The 20,890-nt window shown below is 43.4% G+C and overlaps 1 long non-coding RNA gene across 1 annotated transcript in view; it reads right to left on the bottom strand.

Annotated features, from left to right (window-relative positions):
- The window catches only part of LOC133087918 (uncharacterized), a 45,543-nt gene that overhangs the window by 14,094 nt on the left and 10,559 nt on the right, over positions 1-20,890 (bottom strand). Inside the window, exons 2-3 of the long non-coding RNA XR_009700470.1 lie at positions 9,447-9,528; positions 2,110-2,256 (exon numbers count right to left, since the gene is read on the bottom strand). This is a non-coding gene — a long non-coding RNA (uncharacterized LOC133087918). The remainder of the gene's footprint in view (positions 1-2,109; positions 2,257-9,446; positions 9,529-20,890) is intronic.

Below are 20,890 nucleotides of genomic sequence, written 5' to 3' on the forward strand. Positions count from 1 at the left end.
TTGCTTCCCAACTAGTATTTTCACATCTGTCCTTCTCCCTACAATCCCTTTCCTCCATCCCAGCTGGGGTGGTCTTTTAAAAGGGAAAACCTGACTGAGACTGTAATCCTTGGCAAAGCCTAACAGGACCTGCAAGATCTAGCTCTGCTCCCTCCCCACCTTCGACTCACACACACTCTTCTCCTCATTCTCCTTGTTACTTCACTAGTCTTGCCTTTTCTTAAACTGGCCATGACCTTTCCTGCCTCAGGGACTTTACACGAGCTGTTCCCTGTGATGAAGAGCAACTTTATCATCCCTTGGCCAAGTTACCTCCTATTCATCCTCCTGATCTCATGGCAAGGATCATCTCCTCAAGAAAAGCCTTCCCTGAACCTCCAGGCTCCAGTTTCTCTGATACTTCATGTTTATTCTTTAAGGCACACCATACAGTTTATACTCCTGTGTTCGTGCAGTTACTTGTTTAATATCTGCCTTTCCCAACATGCTGCAAGCTCAGTGAGGACTTAAAAACTCTTCAACAGATCATTTGGCTAAGTTTGGTCTATGGTGCAGAAAAGGCCTTGGTAGGTGAGAAACTTGTAGTGTCAAACAGGAAGCCTGTGAAGAAAAGGGCTTTCACATAATGAGTCAAGTTTTCCATGAAAGACTCAGTTCTGATGATATTTGTGTGCTTTTCTAAAGCCATAGAGGTCGATAAACCACTCCTGCCCGCGACCATCACCAGCCCATTAGCAGAAGACAGTCAGAGCGAATACTTCCAGTCTAAGGGGGGCGTGTTGAAGAATAGCACCTCTTGCCATTCTTGCAGCGTCATGATTTATGCAATGAGGTATTGCTGCAGATGACAGCAATTAGGAACGGAACTGGACACAGCGAGAACAATAGCAGTAGTGTTGATTAACTCTAGGTAGGATATTAGTCTTCTATTACTGTGAACAAATTACCACAAGCTAAGTGGATTAAAACAACACAAACTTATTATCTTACATTTTCCATGGATCAGAATTCTGAGCACAGCGTTGCTGGATCCCTGCTCAGGGGATCACAAGGCTGCAGTCAGGGCACCGGCCACGCTGAGTTCTCATCTGAGGTGTGGGGTCCCCTTCCAAGCTCAGCCGGGTTGTTGGCAGAATTCAGTTTCTCATGACCTAGTAGGAATATGTTCCGCATTTCCCTGCTAGCTGTCATCTGGGGATCACATTCAGCTCCCAGAGGCCATTGGTATTCCTTGCCATGTGGTCCCCATGCTATTCACAGCATGGATGTTTGCTTTCTCCCAGGCCAGCAGGAGCCCACTTCTAGGATTTCTCACCTGTGACCAGCGGAGAAAGCTCTGTGCTTTTAAACTGACTAGGTCAGGTCCACCCCATGACCTCCCTTTTGCCATATTACGTACCACAGCCATGGGAGTGATCGCTCGTCATATTCACAGGCTCCGCTTTGCCCAAGGATGTTAAACAGGGCATCACACCAGGGCATCCTGCCTACCACCAGCAGCCGGGATGGCTGATGTTAATAACAATGAACCCTTGAGTGCGTATTCCTTGCCAGCACTGTGCTAAGTGCTTTTCAGCATTTAATCTTTAAAATAATCTATGAGGAAAACTCCATTGCTTTCCCTGTTTTACCTGGTTTACAGGTGACTGTCCAGTTTTATACAATCACTATGAAGCGTAACTAGATTTTAAGCTCCAGTCTTTCTGGTTCTAGAATCCATTCTTATACACCTTACCTCAAGACAGCTGTTTCTCCTGTAACCAGGGGAATGATGATTATTACTGTTTTATGAATGTAAACACTGGTTTGGGGAGATCAAGTAACACACTCAAGGCCACCTGGTTGGTAAGTGATAGAGCAGCCATCAATCTAATCTTCTCCTTCTCAGCCCCACGCTGTTGGCATCCCATGTAATAGGGGGACATTCAAATCGCTTGTCAGCTAGAAGGAAACTCAGTCATGAACCCTCCCCCAGAGACCAGAGGAACCAGCATGCCTTCATGCTCCAACGCTTGATTGAATGACATGACACACGTTATCAGTGCTATTTCTTTTAACCTGCAGTGAGTGAAAGCAGAGGTGTTTTATTCCCAAGCTGAGGAAACTTACCTGAGCTAAGGGCACCTGGAATCATTCCCTCAGAAGTTTCCTGATACTTAGCACCAGAAGTCGCTCCTCCCAAGATGGTAAAAGCCTAGTGATCATTAACTTCTCTCTTCTGTGCATTTACACGTTTGAATGAAAAGTGTCCGGGGGCTGAAACAAACAATTATTCAGGAGTGAGGATGTATTTCCCTGGGACTAACATCGTCTTGTTTTCATTGCTTCCTGCAGGGAGACAACACAGCTTTGGCCCCGACCTGCTAACAAATACAATTATCCTTTGTAAATGTGATATCCCCCCACTTTGTGCTTTGGCAACCAGAGGTCAACCTCCACCTGAGAATGCTGTCCACTTTGTTTCTCTTGATAGCTCTCAATGCCAATAGTCAGCTTGGTGCAGAAACAGCTATTCAAAGGACATACCTGCCTCCAGCACCTCAACTGTAACCCCCTGTCCTGCTACTGTGCTTCAGGTAAGAAGCAGAAAATAAAGTTATCAGAAAAGTTTCATTTCCTCTGAGTGCCCTGCCAGGTGAAGGTCTGGATTATAACTGCATTCCTCTGTCAGCAGCCACTCCTCCCAGTGGGCAGCTCTCCTCCCAGGGCTGCAGCTTGCCCAGCACCAGGAGCACCACTTTCTTCTCCTGCCCCTTCAGGACCAGGGCTGGTAACAGCTGCCCACCTGGCACTCATCACCCACGCCTTGATGGCCCACACCTCAGTATGTAGCTCCGTCCTAAAAATGTTCTTAATTAACCTTTAATTAATTGAAGTGTGGCATCCATATCCTACCAAGAACCCTGGCTGATAATCACTTTAAACTCTTAATGGAATTATTGACTTATGCAGTGAGTATAAACTGGTGATAAAAAGCATTAAGCATATGGCTGATGGGGCACTGGACATTTGTATATTGCCAAAACAACATCGCATCGTTTACTCGCTAGTCACATGGGGAAAACATCATGCTACAATGGAAGGATGAGACTACCATTTGCCTTAATTGATGGTTCAATGCTAGGATCCTCAATGGTGAGTCAACCAGAACATATGTAGCTTATGACGAAATGCAATATAAAGTCCACATCTATGACATAATCTAGCTAACAAGATTTAAATTGAATCATCATGCCTTTGCTTTTTCCTTCCAGTTTATAAAAAATAAGTGGGTTAGAGAAACAAGCTAAATGATATTGCAAAGAAGCACCTAGTCAAATCCAGAAGATGGGATGTTCTGTAGATAACTGGCCAAATCTGTTTAACAAGCATGCTATTATGTCTATACTTGATCTTTTTTTAAAAAGGACTTAAAATTGGATATGTGATGTACATGCTCTGATTGGTTCCTCATTGAACAAACTAGCTAGAAAGGAAATTTGGGGGATGATTTAGATAATCAAATATGGACTGGTTATTATTAAGATGTATTGACATGGAAAGTTTCAGATCATTAACTGGGAGTAAATGCAATTGTCCAGGGAAGGGACTGTGAAGAATAAAAGAGGGCTGAAGACATAGCCTTCAGAAACATCAAGATTCCAGAGAGAACACTGGAGGTGGAGAGCTGGTCAGGGACTGATGAGGAGCCAGGAGAGCACAGAAGAAGCAGGAAGGCCAGGGGAGGAGGGTGTCTCCAGAAGGAGGGAAAAGTCAGGTGTATCATACGCTACAGATGGGCGAGCAGGAGGATGAAAAGGAGGCCACTGATGATACAGTAGGAAGTCCTCAGAGACTTCTGCACGTGGAAAGGCAAGGAAGAGAGATGGCTCTTGTAAGAATGGCGTTAGAAGGAAGGAAGAACACAGGACAGTAACGGGAGGGAAGCAACGGTGCCCATCTTTGCACGAGGAGGCGGAAGAGGAGGAGTTGCATTCAGGTTGTATCCTGGGTAAATGAAACTCCTCGCAACTACTCCTGCACCCAGAATACAGTGTAGGTGGCGCCCCCTGGAGGACGCAAAGGGAAGGGCTTATGAAGCAGGCAGAGTACATCGAGTTGTTTGGAAATGGAGAGTTAAGCAATTTGTAGACTAATTGGAAAAGGTCAGTAGGGAGGCAGAGATTGAAAATCTAAGAGGAGAAGGAAGGATCACTTACGGCACAGGATGCAGAAGTTCACAGAGCAGGGAATAACGTGGCGAGCAGCAGACAAGGCCGATGAGCCTTGTGGAGGATCGAGGCTTCCTCTAAATCAGCAGGAAGAGAGCCAGGACCCAAACCATGGAATTCTCACCTTCTGTGGAAGTCACCAAGCTGGTGATGATGAGCAACCATAAGCATACTTTGAAAGCAGGTTTTCCAAGTGGCAGTGTTTTGGAGTTCTGCAAAGCCGCATCAGCAGTCACTAGATTGTGTGGGCCTCACACTTACTGGGGCAGGGGATTGTCAATGTGATGGGACTTGAGGGGTGGACCCATCACCCCAGGAAAATCTCCCCAAAGCTTTTCATAATGACACTGTGATGGAATGAATAAACAATAAAAGGTTTTGAGTCAGCAGACGAGTTTTTGGCCCTTCTCTTCTGTCACGTACACTTTTTGAACTTCAGCTTGACTTTTCAATGAACTTTTACTCAATACAGGGCACAAAGGACACTGTTCTTAGTACAGCCCGTGACATTCTATTCAATCAAGAATCTGTTTGGAGGAGGGGCTGGAATATTTTGGGCCTGCAATGAGAAATATAAAACGGTTCTCCATGTGCCTGGAACAGAGAACTGCCTCCCTAAAGAGTTAAGACTGATAGAAGAGGAACTAAGGTGCACTGTTTACTATGACCATTTCTTTTCTCTTTCTGTACTCTCTTCCCATCACTCCATCACCGAACCAGAAAGGGCCAATGTCTTCTGGCCTCTACTGCCCCACGGAGTCCTGCTTTGTGGCTACTGACCACACAGCAAACTATCCCCTGGTCAGCAGGTCTCAGACGTGCATGCAACGCTCCTAACCAGGGCTCTGAGGAGACCACAGCCGTCTTCCAGGGGATTCAGGAGCTGCTCAAGGTCCAGCAGCTCAGAGCCCATTAGTCAAAGGTTGCTATTCCCAACTGCTCTGCTCGCTATGTCAGATGGATCTGGGACAAGCTCTTGGTCAGAGGGTTTTCTCCCTGGTGCCTCTTTGTAGATGCTCATCTTCCCAATTTATCCTCCAAGCAATATCTTCCCTCACAGCTTTAGAAACTCTGGGGCTTTGCACAAATGTGTACAAAGTGTGGAGGCTCCAGCCAAGAGATGAGAGTGGGAAGGAAAACTGCAAAGGGAGGGAGAGCTGAAAGGTGCCGGGCCATTAATTCCAGCTCAGTGGGGATGGGGAAGGAAACAGTAACTCAGAACGGAGCTCCAGAGCTAAAGCAAACAGGAAGGTTTTAATGAGAAAGTCCTTGAGGGGAAATGACTTAGTGGTTTGGAAAGAGTGGGTTCCGGCAGGGCTGGAGGTACCACTTGGAGCTTCATCCTTGGGCAGGGAGGGTAGCCAGTCAGGAGGAGGCCCACCAGGGAAGGGCAGGACTTTCTTTTTGGTGCCGAGACAGAGTAAACTCATTCTCCACTCGGGTTTCCCCTACCACACACATTTCCCTGGAACGGGGGTTGGGAAGGGGATCCTCAGGGAGGGGCAGCTGTTCCATCTGCTACAGGATTGAGAAAAGCATCTTAACTCTTAGTATGGAGGGGGAGGCTGAGACTGCGTGGTCAAGAATCTGTTTGGAGAAGGGGCTGGGATATTCTGGTGCTGCACCTGCAATGAGGGATACACAACAGTTCTTCCAGTGCCTGGAACAGAGAACTTAAAAAAAAAAAAATGCTGCTAAAAGGAAAACTAAGGCACGATGATTACCATGATGATGATACAGACATGCTGCGGAGCTTGGGGAGGGGATGCATTTTCTGATCCAAAAATCAGGGCATGGCATCTAACAGAAACATTTTTTTCCTCTGGTTTCTGAATTTGCATACAGGAGATGCCTTAAAATGGTATAAAATGAAATCATACTTAGTCATAAATGTAACACAATGAACTTATCAGAAAGGATGACTTTGCATGAAATTGGAAGTATGCTGGAGAATCTGGAAGGAACCAAAACTGTGTTTGAACTGAAGTGTACCTGAGAAGAGCTGGCGAACGAAACTTTACAAATCCTGACTTTATTATAATTTCTGCATGAATCAGCGACGGGTGGGGAGAGAGGGAGAGCACGCTCCCTTCTGCGAGTGTGGGCGTCAGGGGAGAAGCCAAAGTCCCTCCAGCGTATTCAAGTGAAAAGCACTCGGGCTCTGGGGCCCGGGACCTGGAATTGAGTCCTGACTCTCTGACATCCTAGCTGTGTCTCTGGTGAATCAGGGGTCCCTGATCTGCTGAGTGAGGACAGAACTGAGCCTGCCAGGTGGCTGTGAGAATTCCAGCTAATGTCCATTGGGCCCCTGGTCCAATGTCTGGCGTGGATGGTTACGCCTGATGTCAATTCCTTCCCCCTCTCCGACCCATTGATCTCATTGAGGTAGGGAAAGATGCGCCAGCTTTGGAAAGGTGCCCAGTCACTGAAAACACCCTGCAATTTATCAGACATTTGGGGACTCCTCCAGAAGCACAAGGAGGCCCTGCCCGCCCCCCCAAGGCAAGTGGGTGAGGAGAGAACACGCTCAGGTCAAGCTGCCTGCTGCTCAGTGGGTGCCCACCGCAAACCCACCATAAACCCGTTGCAAACCAGTAACGGGCCAGGCTTCCACTGGCTGGAAAACTGCATGGAGAGGAAGCTGTAAACAGTCTGGGGGGAAAGAAAGTTTCCTGTTGAAATAGGGGCAGCAAGAGCCTGGTGATTTGCGGTGAGCAGAACAAGGGCAGCAAAGAGGGGAAAATGTAAACACAGATGAACCGTGAGCCCCCGGTGCATTTGATCTGACCCGAGGAGCAGCCGGGCCAGAAAGAATGTGGGAACCTCAATTATGCTGCAGATGATCACGAGGACCTTCCCAGCCTTAGCTGATCCTGCTGACGGCTCCTTCAGCAACTTAAAAGGGCATTTTAAAAGCCATTCTCCAAGGCCCTCCTGCAAGGGGAATGCGGAAGATTTGTCATTTCCACCCAGCTTGCAATGCTGTCACTTCTGTGCACCCTGGCTTTTTCTAAAAAGGTCTCTGTCTTTTAAATTTCATCATTTACACCACTTGCTTCGATGACTCTAAACCTGGCATGCTGTTCCATGGTTTTGCTGCTCTCTGAATCACATGCTTTTGCGCACATTACGTAGCAGGGCTTGGAGTCCAACCTTAGAAGGAAGTTGCCAAAGCTTCCCATTCCTTTACCGAGGCTGCTGCTGGTGCCTTTCTGGAGTCATCAGAAACACACTCGCTTCCTCAAGGTCTTTTTTCTAATTCTAAGTTAACCTTGAAGAAAGATCCCAGGCTGGGCCATGACTACCTAAGACCTCAAGCCAATTCTGATTAATAAATATTTAGGCACCTACTATGTGCCAGGCATGATGGGCATTCCCAGGTAAGGATCCTTAGTTTCTACTCTGCAGGGCCTTGCTGCCTGTAAAGGAGAAACATACAGGGTCTATGTCAGGTCTAGAGCGGAGTCCAGCTCCTGTGGGCTGTGAGTAGAGGCAACTGGCACAATGGAAACAGTTCATTGTTATTGTATTCATTCAAAAGATATTTGCTGAGTACTGATTATGTACCATACACTTTTCAATACCTTGGGGATACAGTGAAGAATAAGAGTGTGGGATCTGAGGTCAGGCAGAACTGAATCAAAGCCCTACCTCCAATGCAACCCAAGTCTCAAACTCACTGAGCTCCAGATTTTTCATTTTTAAACTGGGACCATAATAAGAATAATAATATCTACTTTGCAGAGTTCTTGTGAGGTCAAGGAGTGGTTATGATACGTGCTTAATGTGGCTGATTGGTTGTTCTAGAATAGATGAATAAATAAGGATGATGATTGGATACGCAAACAAGGGAGGTAAAGAAAATTAATTTTATTTCTTGGGCATGACCGAATGCACGGGTACGGCAGAAGGAGAAATAATAGCACATACAGAGACGCAGCATTCCAGACGAGGCTATGCCTAAAACAGCGTTGTTCCTCAAGGGTCCACAAATCTTCTAAGAGAATGTTTTACTTTTTTACTTTAAAACTAAAACTTGACGATTATGTCATGTACATAAATGCATATGTATACATACATATATATCATGTATATATAATAAATATGATATATATTCTTATAAGCACATATATTCTAAATAATCTGAATATCCAACGTATAATCCACAGTCACCGCATGATTGCAGCCTCCAGTTTGTGTCTGGGATCACATTAATGCCAAGTAAAGCCACTTTATTTATTTTCCTCTAATGAGGAATAGATAGAGGTGGGCTTAACATATAAATGTGTTTGCATCTGCTGGAAGCTAAAACACAGCAGAGTGCATTTTATCCAAAAGTAGGTTTAGAGGTGGTAGGAAGAGAGAAAAGCTGAGTGCAAGAGAGGATGCCTGCACTTGGCCCGGGGTAATACAGATGGGCTGACTGGGAAAGAGCTGGGCTTGGACAGTTAGGACCACACTGTGTTGGGAATATAGACTTGGTTTTAGGAAAACAATATGATGTCACATTTCATTTAATGTTATTAATGCTCATTTTACTGGTTTTGTGACTTTTTTGGTGTTTAGATCATAAATCTGTTTTAGTCTTATATGAGCACTAAGGTAAAATGGGTTAATACTACCTAGTTTTTTGATGTACAGATTTAAATAACATATTAATAAACCTCATTTAAGTCTAACCCAAGAGTCCACTAGATCTCTGAAGGGCGGGGCATTGTCCTAGGTTAAGGAGCAGGCTGGGACACTCCATCCTGGTGTAGGGGGAGGAGGGGCTGACCGGAAGTGCCCCTTTCCGGGTGAGGGCCTGAGTCCACAGCTTCCTGGGAACTAGGAGCAGGTTCCCGGGAAAAGTGAGGTCATCACAGAAGGGCTTGGAAGGGTGCAAAGGAGCATGTGCTATGGAGAACGGATCCTCTTTCCCCAACTTTCTCCTGGCTCAACCTCCGGACTCACAGAAACCTCACCGGTTGCTTCTCTCAACGTCATTCACTTACTGCTGCAGATCTGCCATGTTTCAGCTCCTTTGCTGGGTGCAGGGATACAGTGTGCATGAGACGAACACGTCCCCTACCCCCAAGGAGCTTACAGTGAGAGGGACCATTGAATTCATACTTATTCTCAACTCTCACTGCTTGTCCTTTCCTACAAACTTAGTCTTTAGAATCCTACACATAATTCCCGCCCCACTTCTACAAAGAAATAATCAAGCTTCGTTTGATTTATTCAACTACATACCCGGAAAGGGTCAGGTACCAGGGGCGATAGCGGCATTTTCTCCTGTTTTTTTCTTGGTCCTGTCGGAGTCTAGCCCAGGAACCTGCAAAAAGCAAGGACTACGTTTTATAGTGCGTTAGAAGAGGCAACAAGGAAATGGTATGATTGGCTAGGAGGTCCGGTATTAAGGCTAGCAGGTCTTGTTTTCTAGGGTGAGGGAAGCCAGCTAAAGCTGAGTTGGAGGATTGTGACTGGTGCATGTCAGGTTTCCTTGACAGTGAGGCATTTCTTGTAAGTGAGAACTGACTTTCGTTTAGATCTGTGATGTGGACCCCCACCGCTGGGGCAGCCTCCATTTTGTGGGTCCCGATATTTGAATTAATTTTTTATCACATCTTAGGTTGGGTTCTTTGGAAGTACTGCCAGAGGTAGGGGTTTGGGAACACGTGATTTATTCGGGAAAAACTTGTAAGGGAAGAAGGGAAGCAGAAAAGTGAAGGGAAAAGAGTAAAGCGAGGAAGAAGTCCAGATTTGATCCCCAGAGGACTCTGGAGCATCACAGAAATGTCCCCACCATGAGGCAAGAGGGCCAGACTTTTGTGGTTGGGAGGGTGTGTGTGTGTGTGTGTGTGTGTGTGTGTGTGCCCGCGCGTTGGGCGAGGGGGTGGTCGGTGGCATAACCTCAAAGCTGAGGCAGCCCCCATCAGCTGTAAGGGTAATTTCTAGAGAAAGGGGGAGCTGTGAGCTGTTAGCTCACCACCTCTGTAGACGGGTGCACCAGCCCAGTAAAGGGGACCTGAGTGAGGCACCAAATGAATCTACCTCATGTAGGTTCAAATGCAGGGTTCACCTTCACAAGTTAGCATGACCATTATATGAGGTGATTATGAAAAGCACCTGCTGCAGTAACTGTCCCTTCCTCTCCTTTCCGGCATTAGAGGCAGAAGTTCTTGACAGACAAGCCTAATCAGAAAAATCTGCCTGATTCATACTCGAGGTAAGCAAGAAGATTAAACCCATCACTGAAACCTTATTCCTCTGACCCCCCTGCGCTAACCACGTGGAGGAATCCAACCTCACCTGGTCTTGTGCTCACCCAGTGCTTTGGCTGTTGCAACAGCCCCTAAAGAAATAGTTTCTTTCCTGTCTAGAATCAGCCCTCTGGATACCTCTACCGCAGGGCTTCCCAAACTCTATTGCATTAAACTCTAGTTTAATGGGGTTGGGGAATGAAGGTTGTGGTAAGAAATGACTCTCCCAAAGATGTCCACACTCTAATCCATGGAACATGTGACTGTGTTGCCTTACATGGTAAATGGAACTTTGCCGATATGACTAAGGGCATGGATCTTCAGGTGGAAAGAACACCCTGGATTATCCAGGTGGGCCCAATCTAATCACATGAGTTCCTAAAAGTTGAAAATCTTCCCTGGCTGTGGTCAGAGAGAGATGAGACAGAAGAAGATGGAGGAGAGATTCAAGGTGTGAGAATTATTCTACCTGCCATTGCTGGCTTTGAAGATAGAGGACGGAGCCATGAGCTAAGGAATTTGGGCAGCCTTTAGAAGCTGGGAATGGCCCTCAGCCAGCAAGAAAATGGAGACCTTGGTCCTATAACCACAAGGAATTCAATTCTGCCAAGAACCAGAATGACCAAGGAAATGGACCTTCCCCTTGAGCCTCAAGAAAGGGACATAGCCCTGCTGACACTGTCATTTTAGCCTGTAGAGACCCACATCAGACTTCTGATCTACAGACTGTAAGATAATACATTTGTGTTTTTTGAGCTGTTAAGTTTGTGGTGATTTGTTACAGCAGCAACAGAAAACTAATACAAGGGTCTTGATCAAATAAATTTGGGAAATGATGTTACAGATTATAGGACATGTTAATCATTTTGTTATGAGAGAGTCATAGTAAAAACAAAGCGAGTAAAAAAACATTAATTGAATCAAATAGCAGATAACTTGTTCACTACAAAGAGAGAGGCCGACATTACCCTGATTCACAGTTCTGTGTTCCCACAGCATCATGTGTGCAAATAGAGGGCTGCTACACAGCCACAGCATCAGCATCATGCTCCATTGTCATAGTTACCCTCTGAAAAGGAAGATGCCCTGACAAAGACCAGATTGACTGTGGTAAGTGGTGGGAAGTTACCCTGAGGGCGGCCAGATGCTTCTACATTCATGTCCGAGATGTTTTCTGAAATTCGTGTTCAGTCAGCTCTGCCCCAAATAGAAACATGGTCATTTATGTTTAGAAAACAGGAAGCCTATATTCATGATGGATACTTTCTAATGAGGAGGATTTGTTCTTCCAACCTAACACCGAGGGAACCAAACACCAGCAAAAGCAATGTTTTGTAATAGATTTTGCCCCAGCTCCTGGTAACTTCTTATACCTCATTTCCTACCCTTCTCCAACTTAATCCCTCCATGCTAGTCACAGGGCTTCCTGTTATACCTTGAATACTCAAGTTTATCCTTCTGCAGGGACTTTGCCCTTGCTCTTCCCCAGGCTGGAATGCCCTTCCTCCAGATGTTTGCATGCTTCACTCCGTCCATTTAAGTCTCTGCTCAAATGTCCCCACCTCAGAGAGGTCATCCCTAAGCTCTTTACCTAAAATAGACACCCCGCCCCAATATTGTTAGTCTTCTTACCCAACTTTATAGTTCCTCGTGGCACTTCTGTATTTATTTGAGCAGTTGTTCATCGCATCCCCACCAGACTCTAAATTACATGAAAGCTGCTGGAGCCTTGTCTCTTGATCACTGCTGTATCCCCAGTTTCTGGCACCTGATAAGTACCCAGTAAACACTTGTTGAATGTAAGAAGGAATTGCTTGGAGTCTTGATTCTCCACTGCCCTTCCAGCCCTCTGGCACTTAATACTGGCTATAGTACCTCGTCCAATTTCTCCCAAATCCAAGCTGTTGCCTAGTCCATTGTAATTGGTATGGATGATTGTACGTTTCAAAGATGGCCACCACAATATATATCCCATCTCACATGCTCCTCTTACAAACTGATGTTGATTCTCCTTCCTTTGAGGAATGTGTCTATATTCTCTCCTCTTGAATCTGGCCTGGCCTGCGACCACAATGGGACTATACTATGACACTATGTGACTTCTAAGGCTCGGTCATAAAAGGTGATATAGTGTTTGCCTCATTCTCTTGGGTCTCTCCCTCTGGGAACACAGCTCTCTTCCTATGGGGACAATCAGGCCCATGGAGAGAAGATGTATAGCTGTCCTGACACACAGCCGAGCTGAGGTCCCAGTTCACAGCCAGTACCAACTTCCAGATACATGAAGAAGCCTTTGAAATGACTCCAGCCCCAACCATTGTCCAGCTGCAACTGAAGGAGAGACCCCAGTGAGAACCACCTAGCCAGACAGCCACCCACCAACATCCATGGGAGGTAATAATAAAATGATTGTTCTTGTTTTAAGCCACTAAGTTTAAGGGTGGCTTGGTATATAGGAATAAACAACTGAAACAGATGGGATACGGAGCTGTCTGTTAAAAGCTCTGATTTCTAATCTCTATTCTGTACCATTCACTCTACTTCCCAAGGACTCAGTTTCCAACCTACAACACCAGAGCATGCATGTAACCACCTCTTCTAAATTTCATCCTAGGGTGATTGGTCATCCTCAGGAATTGTGCTTAGAAAAAAGTACACATATATTTTGATATTTTCCTATTATCACCGTTCAGAATTTGCCTGGATTCAGCCACTCTGAAGATAAATAAGTCACCCAGGACAGCTGGGTTAATGAACTGCACTCCGCTGTCAGTCTTCTCAGCTCCGGTCCCACGCCAGTCCCTGGTGGCATTTCCTTTTCCAGCAGCCCTTGTCATCTACAAGGATGAATTCCATACATCTCTATGCACCTCTACAGCTGGGGCAGGCTCTCATAAGGCTGTTCAACTGCTTCCTCCAAGCAGTTCTTACTCAAGGCTGAGGGCAAAACCAAGAGCCCCCCACCTCACTGGGCTGTTTCTGGGCCCAGTCTGGGAGGGGTTTTTAGGGAAGTCAACACAGTCACAGTGGGGCTAGATAACAAACTTATGGTCAGAACCTCTCAAATACAGTTAAGCACTGAGTCTGGAAAATAAGCTGCAGATGGAAATAATATGCAAAAAATACACTGTCTATTGCAGAGAGACTGATTGGGTAGGGGATTTAGAACTGGTCAGTATGATAACAATAGTTAAGATCATGGTCTGGCTTCAGTGAGCCCGAGCTCAGATTCTAACTCTGCAAGTCCCTAAGCCTCTCTGAGCCTCAGTTTCCTTGGCTGTAAGGTGGAACTAAGACTAGAACCTCCCTCATAAGGATGTCATATGGACGAGTTGAACTGATGTTTGTACAAGCCAACACTGAAAACTGAAGCCCTCAGTAAACGGGAGCCCTTGTCTTTCCCTGAGATGGATCACAAAGGCTGCACAGGGTTGGTTAAGGCTGGAAGAGTTTGCCCAGTGATTTATGGAGCTGGAATGGGGAGCTCTGAAATGGGAAAGGCCAGCATGTTGCCTCAGGGATGCTGTATAAAAGCCTTGGGCTTTTTACGTTTCCTCCCCCAATCCAGAACCCCCCTCCGCCTCCTTGGCAGCTGCCACCCCTGGATCGCTTTTGAGCCACTGAAAGTGTGGACCCCTGGGACTAACACCCTGGGAAAACCCTCCCTCCATCCTCTCCCTTGTCTCGTTGGAAGGTTGCCGGCTCACAACACTTAACATAAAGAACAGAAACTCCCTATCCCACCAATGCCCTTGGTTTCCCACGAACTAGTGGTGGAGCAGTCGCATTTGCACAAAATGGCATGTACTAAAATAGGCAGTTTGAAATATTCCTGGCAGATGGTGCTAAATATAGACACAGCAACAGATTGGCCCCTCAGTGCAGCTCTTCTCCTGAGCGTTAAGAACGTGCTGGAGCCAAGAAGCTTCTCTTTTCCAGAAGACTGTGGCAACAGCCCCGGGATCTCGCCATGCCAGAGAACTGCTAAGATTTAGAGAAGGGAGGTACCTCAGAGAGTGAACACTGGTACCATGGTAAGAGGTTCCCAGATTCCACAAGTGCTGGAATGAAAAAAAGACAAAGGTGCAGAGAAGAAGTTCTGATGAACTGGAATTATTTATCTTCCTTCTGAAGGATCAACTACTCTCTCAAGAGATGTCTTCCATGAGCAAAAATTAAAATAGAAGTAGAGGCAGTAGAGCACAGTGGTTAAGGTTGGAGGTTTGCAGCTAGAGTGCTCAGGTTTGAACCCTGGTTTTGCTCCTTACTAGTTATGTGAGCTTGGCCAAGTTATTTAACCTTTTGCTGCCTCAGTTTCTTCATATGCAAAATGGGATAACAATAATACTCTCCTGTGACGATTAAGTAACGTAATGTAGGTAAAGGCCATGCCCAGTGCCTTGTACAGAATAACTGTTGCCTGGATGGTGGCTATTTTATTTAATGGACTGGGAAGGAGAGAGAGGTACTTATTGTAAAATGACTGAAGAGCTTTAAGGCTTGGAGGAATATTTCGGATAAAAACCAAGCCAAAATTAAAAATAAAGTCAGGTTGCAAATTCTTAAGTAGTTCCTATATCCACCGAGATTGTATTTGGAATGGGCGATGCCATAAATAGCTACCCAGTGGAAAGCCATCACTGTGGGAAGGGTGCTGGCGTGTGAAAGGCTGGCTGCTGGGAGAGGAAGGAGACAATCTGGAGGGGCTCGGTCATTATCTTAAAAGGGAAGGCAAATCTATCTTTTCCTAAGGACTAGGACTTCAAACATCGTGAAATTCGCTATCTGACTTCCATGCAGTAAAACTTTTTAAAAGCCAGGAGGATTTTCTCTTAAATTTTAATGACAATACCTGCCAGTCTGTGGCAAGTGCCATTAAGGGACCTAGCAGGTGGTCCTGTGCTCTGGTTCTCTGCATGCGTGTCATGCTCCATTGTGGCTGTGCCTCTGGTTTCCTTCTATCCAATCCTGTTGTCTCCAAATTCTGAAGTGAGAATTTCTGTGTATTTCACACTCTGTGTGCTGCTAGGACCATGTCCCATTGACCAAGAGAAATGTTTGCTTTGAACTATGCTTGCAGGACTAGAATACTCCTGACAGCCTAAGTACTGCCCCCTGGAGCTAGAAGAGTCTTTTCTACAGAATTTTCTCAGGGGGATTATGGTAAAGGCAACCTCTGCAGGAGAATTATGGGACTATGTTCAGGGCTCTGGCTCCAGAAATAATAGGTAGTGCATGGTCTCATGGTACAGACTTGCCCGTATTCTTACATCCTGTATTAGTTAAAGTAGGCTAACTGCTGTTACAGACTAACCCCAATGCTTCAGAGGCTTAACAGGGTGAAGGGTTGTTTTTCTCTCAAGCAAAGTCCATTGGCATTGGGATGGGGAGGAGTGCGGGTGGGATGTCCCTGCTCCGTACAGTTATTTAAGAACCCAGGCTGACAGAAGCCCTGCAGTTTTCAATTTGTGGCTTTCAAGGTTGCCTGGGTGTCATCATCCAGCAGACAGAAAGGTGCATGGAGAACCACAGGGGGAACTTTTCATGGGTCAAGACTAGAAGAGGTACATCTATCTATCTCACATCACTTCCACTCATATTCCATTGGCTATAACTTAGTATATGACCATATATAGAATGTAAAGGAGGCTCGGAAGTGTAGTTTACCTGTGTTCCCAGGAAAGAGAGGAAAATCAAGAATTTTTGTGATCAGCAGCCACCATATTGCACTTCTTAAAGCTATTTCAAGAGACCAGGAGACATTTTGAATCAACATTTGGAAAAAATTCTAGAATTTTTTTCAAGTTTCCTGTGCTGTTTTCACTCAATTTTGAATCAGACTTGTTAAATAGTTGCTTCTAACCTACATCTCTTCCTATTAAATCTTGTAATCAAGGAACATCACAGCTTCCCTACAATAAAAGTGGAGTTGATCCATCCCTCACAGCCTAAGTTTCTTTGTGAATGGCACAGTAAATGAGTGCCTCCCTTTAAGAAGAAAACACCAATTATTCTTTAAAAGAAAGCTTATTTTCCTCAATGCAAGACTCAGAGTTTTGCACTTTGCATTATTGTGGGTGTTTTAGAAACTGCTGATACTCCTCTAATGCTGTTTGTATCAACAGGCTGCAAAAGAGCCCAGTAGACAAAGGAATAAAAGAAAAGGAAAGAACCCTTTCATTTATAACAGGACCGGTCCTGTAATGGCCACAGAATACGCTTCCCAGCATTTCAGTAAGAACTGCCAGATGCTTTCCTCATTCCTACTAAAGGAAGTTGTATGCATGGATATAATGATATTTGTATGTTAACAGCATGCTCTTACCTTTATGATCAGTTATAAGGACATTAAAATTTTCTGCAATATTAATGAAAATAAACATATTGCTAAGGCTTTAAAGACCTAACAAAAAATTCCATTATAGCTGAAAATTTGCAATAATATTGTTGAGTGTACAGTCTACTGCTATAGGAAGATACAAATATAATAAAATTTAATATACACTCTACCCCATGTATACTTCTATCTGACACCTCTTACATTTTAGTATATTTAAGTTTTCACTCTAAATGTTTTTACATAGAACAATAGTTCTAAAACTTTGTTGTGCATCAGAATCACACAGAGAGCTTGTTAAACATAGATTCCCAGAAACGACCCTGGACCTACTGACTATGAGGGCGTGCATTGGGGCATATGTATTTTTAACAAGTTTTCCAGGTGGTTCCAATGCATACCAAAGCTTGAGAATCATGCCTGATGTGTCTTAACACTCCCAGTGTCTGGCATATAGTAGGCACTTAACATACATTTGATGTATGAACGAGTGAGTGAATGAGCAAAATAAATTTGTTGCTGAGTCTAAAGCAATAAAATAAAAATTCATTGGGAATTTACTGCCACTAGCATTAAGCACAAAAATAAGAAATAATCTCATTCCCAGGAATGCTGCAATAATAATTCAACTTTATTTGTACAGTGTTTATCATCAAGTCTCACTGACATCAAATATTCAAATTTACTACTAGAATGCCAAAAAGCCATAGATGAATAATAGGGTATCTGGAAAGGATATGCCACACTCAGAGGGGGAAGGCAAGAATTGGAATAAACTAATCTTGATGAAGATACAACATCTTAATAATGCAAAAATCTACATCCTTCCAGTGTTGTAGGTACATCTGGCTGAGAACTATTTATCTAGTGTCAAGCACAATTTCAGGACCACCTGCTTAATGATAATTTTTAATTAAATGACAGGTACTTTATTAGGAGTTAGACTCCCGCAAAGCACAGTGTGTTATGAGAATTGCAAGCTTTCAGAAAGCTGACACATACCTTCCTGTGTGTAACACCCTCCCAGTTTTCCTGTGACCTCTCTGGGTGCTCCTTCTCTGCCTTTTCAGGCTCATCATCTTCTACTCAACCATTAAAAATTAAATTCCTCAAAGTTTTGAGCTAGGCTCTCTCCTTTTATCACTCTCCAGAGCATATGATCTATCCCTATACCTTTAATTATCATACATTTATACATGATACCCAAATTGTTGTCTGTAGCTCAGATCACTCCTCTGAGCTCCAGTTGGTTATGCACACCATAAAAGAACAGTTTATAAAACTTAGACCTAACTTTAATGAGTAAAAGAAAAATATTAGTCAGTCTTTTATTTTTAACTGATTAAGCATATAGATATATAAAGTATCCAATATACTCGATAAATGTGAAAAATCTTGATATCATATGCCAAGCACTCAGTAAATATTACATGCTGGGGTATTTTTTTTCTGATGTTGTTATATATAATATAGCCCTCCAAAGCAGGATAAACATAAAATTTCAAAGCTACACCAAGATGTACATCTGAGTAGATAGTGTCAATTGTGCTAAGATGGAATGATGTTTGGCTGGAATTTTGAACACCCAATCTTGGACCAGCCCCCTATGGCTAGCTGTCTCAGGTTCAGGAGGAAAAAGTGTAGATGCAGGGGAAAGCTGCTCTGTTTATTACTGTGAAGTTTTAGCCCCTCCTTGTCCTCTCCACTTGGAAATTAACCCCCACTGAGCTGCACAGGGCCACCTGATGCCAGGGGGATTCCTTTGCCTGGAGAAGGCCACCAAACAGCCTGCATCTCAATCAAGCACAGTGGCCTAGTTCCTCAAGATCTACATCCAGTCCTGGTCCTCAAGTCCAACTACTCTGATGACTAGAAAATATAAGGAGAGAGAAACCCAAAGGAAAAACATGAGGGAGAAAGGAGAGTTTCCACCTATGGCCACTCCATCTCAGTATTCCACTGGTATTGATCCATCACGGTTATCCTCCAGATGGTAGGGTAAGAAGTTTTGTACTTGTCCAAGAGAATAGTGGGTGCCATTTGTTCAGTGATGTGTTTATTCATCCAACAAATATTTGTGAGTGACATATGTGTCAGGCACTGTTACAGGTACTATGGTTACAGCAGCAATGAAAAATGACAAAATCCCTGCCATAATAGGACCTATATATTCTAACATATAAGTAAAATATATACAAGGTCAGATGATGATAAGTCCTATTGAAAAAAATAAAGCAGGGAGGGTGGACAGGGAGTGCTAAGCTATTACAATAACATAAGCAAGAGATGATAGTGTTCAAAAATCACAGTTGGAGATCCTAGTACTCCACTTTAAATTGATAGAACAGCTAGGCAGAAAGTCAGCAAGTATAGAGAAGACTTAAAAACACTTGCCCTCACTGATATTTATAAAACATTCCACTCAATGACAGCAGAATACACATTCTTTTCAAACACGCATGGAACATTGTCTGGAGTGGACCATATGTCAGGCTATAAAACAAGTTTCAATAAATTTAAAAGGTCTGAAATCATACAAAGTATGTTGTCTAACTATAATACAATTAAATTAGAAATCAACAACAGAAGGAAATTGGGGGAATTACTAAATACTTGGAAATTAAACAAAACACTTCTAAATAAACGATTTGTCAAAGAAAAACACCAGAAGGAAATTTTAAAAAATATTTTGAGCTGAGTAAGAATAAAATTCAACATATCAAAATTTATGGGATGCAGCTAATTCAGTAATTAGAGGGAAATATATAGCTATAAATGCCTACACTAGAACAGAAGACAGTTATTAAATCAATAACTTAAACATCAACCATAAGAAACCAGTAATAGAGGGACTAAATCCAAAGCAAGAAAGAGAAAGGAAATAATGAAGAGTAGAGTAGAAAACAGAGAAGTAGAAAACAGAGAAATAGAAAACAGAAAAATAGTAGCGAAAAATCAATGAAACCAAAAGTTAGTTCCTTGAAAAGACCAACAAAATTGATAAATCTTTAGCTAGACTAACCAGGAAATAAAAAGAGGAGACAAAAATTACCACCCCCCCCAAAAAAGAGGGGCAATCCTTTCCATTCTTGTAAAAAATTAAAGGATTATAAGTGAATATTATAAATTACTACTTTATATCAAATTAGACAACTTGTGTAAAATGGAAAAATTTCTAGAAAGACATGTTACCTAAACTGACTCAAGAAATAGAAAATCTGAATTGATATATAATAAGGTAAAAACTGATTTGTAATTTAAAATCTTCCCACAATGACAAAGTCATGCCCAAATGGATTCACTGGCAAAAGTTTTCCCACTAAGACTAGGAATATGGCAAGCGTACCCACTCTTACTCCTTCTACTCAACCTTGTACCAAAGTTCTAGTCAGTTTAATAAGGCAAGAAAAAAATTAAAGGCATACCAATTGGAATGGAAGAAGTAAAACTGCCTTTATTCACAGACAACATGATCTTGTATGTAGAAAATCTTGAGAAATGCTCACATTAAAAGATATATTAGAGTTAATAAACAAGTTTGGAAAGGTCACAAGGTGCAGGATCAATGCACAAAAATCAATTGTATTTCTACACGTTAGCAAGGAACAGTCCAAAATCAAGATTAAGAAATGACTTGCATTCACAATAGCGTCAAAAAGAATAAAATATTTAGGAATCAAATTAACAAAAGAAGTGCAAGATAGGGCTTGTACATTGAAAACCACAAAGCATTGCTAAATAAATGGAGTTACATTCCATGTTCATAAACTGAAGACTCAATTTTATTAAGATGGCAATTCTCCCCAGAATGATCTATAGATTTAATACAATCCATATAAAATTGCCATCAGAATTTTTTATAGAAATTGACAAGTTTACTCTACAATGCATATGAAAGTGCAAAGAACCCACTGAAACAATCTTGAAAAAAAAGAGAAAAGAACTTATATTGCCCAATTACAAACTTAACCATAAAGCTACAGTAAGCAAGACAATGTGGTACTGGCATAGGATAATCACATAGATCAATGGAACAGAGGTGAGAGTCCAGAAACAAACTGTCACATTTTAGGTCAGTTGATTTTTGACAGATATGC

The sequence above is a fragment of the Eubalaena glacialis genome, chromosome 3 (genome assembly GCF_028564815.1).
Source record: "Eubalaena glacialis isolate mEubGla1 chromosome 3, mEubGla1.1.hap2.+ XY, whole genome shotgun sequence".
NCBI classification, from domain to species: domain Eukaryota; kingdom Metazoa; phylum Chordata; class Mammalia; order Artiodactyla; family Balaenidae; genus Eubalaena; species Eubalaena glacialis.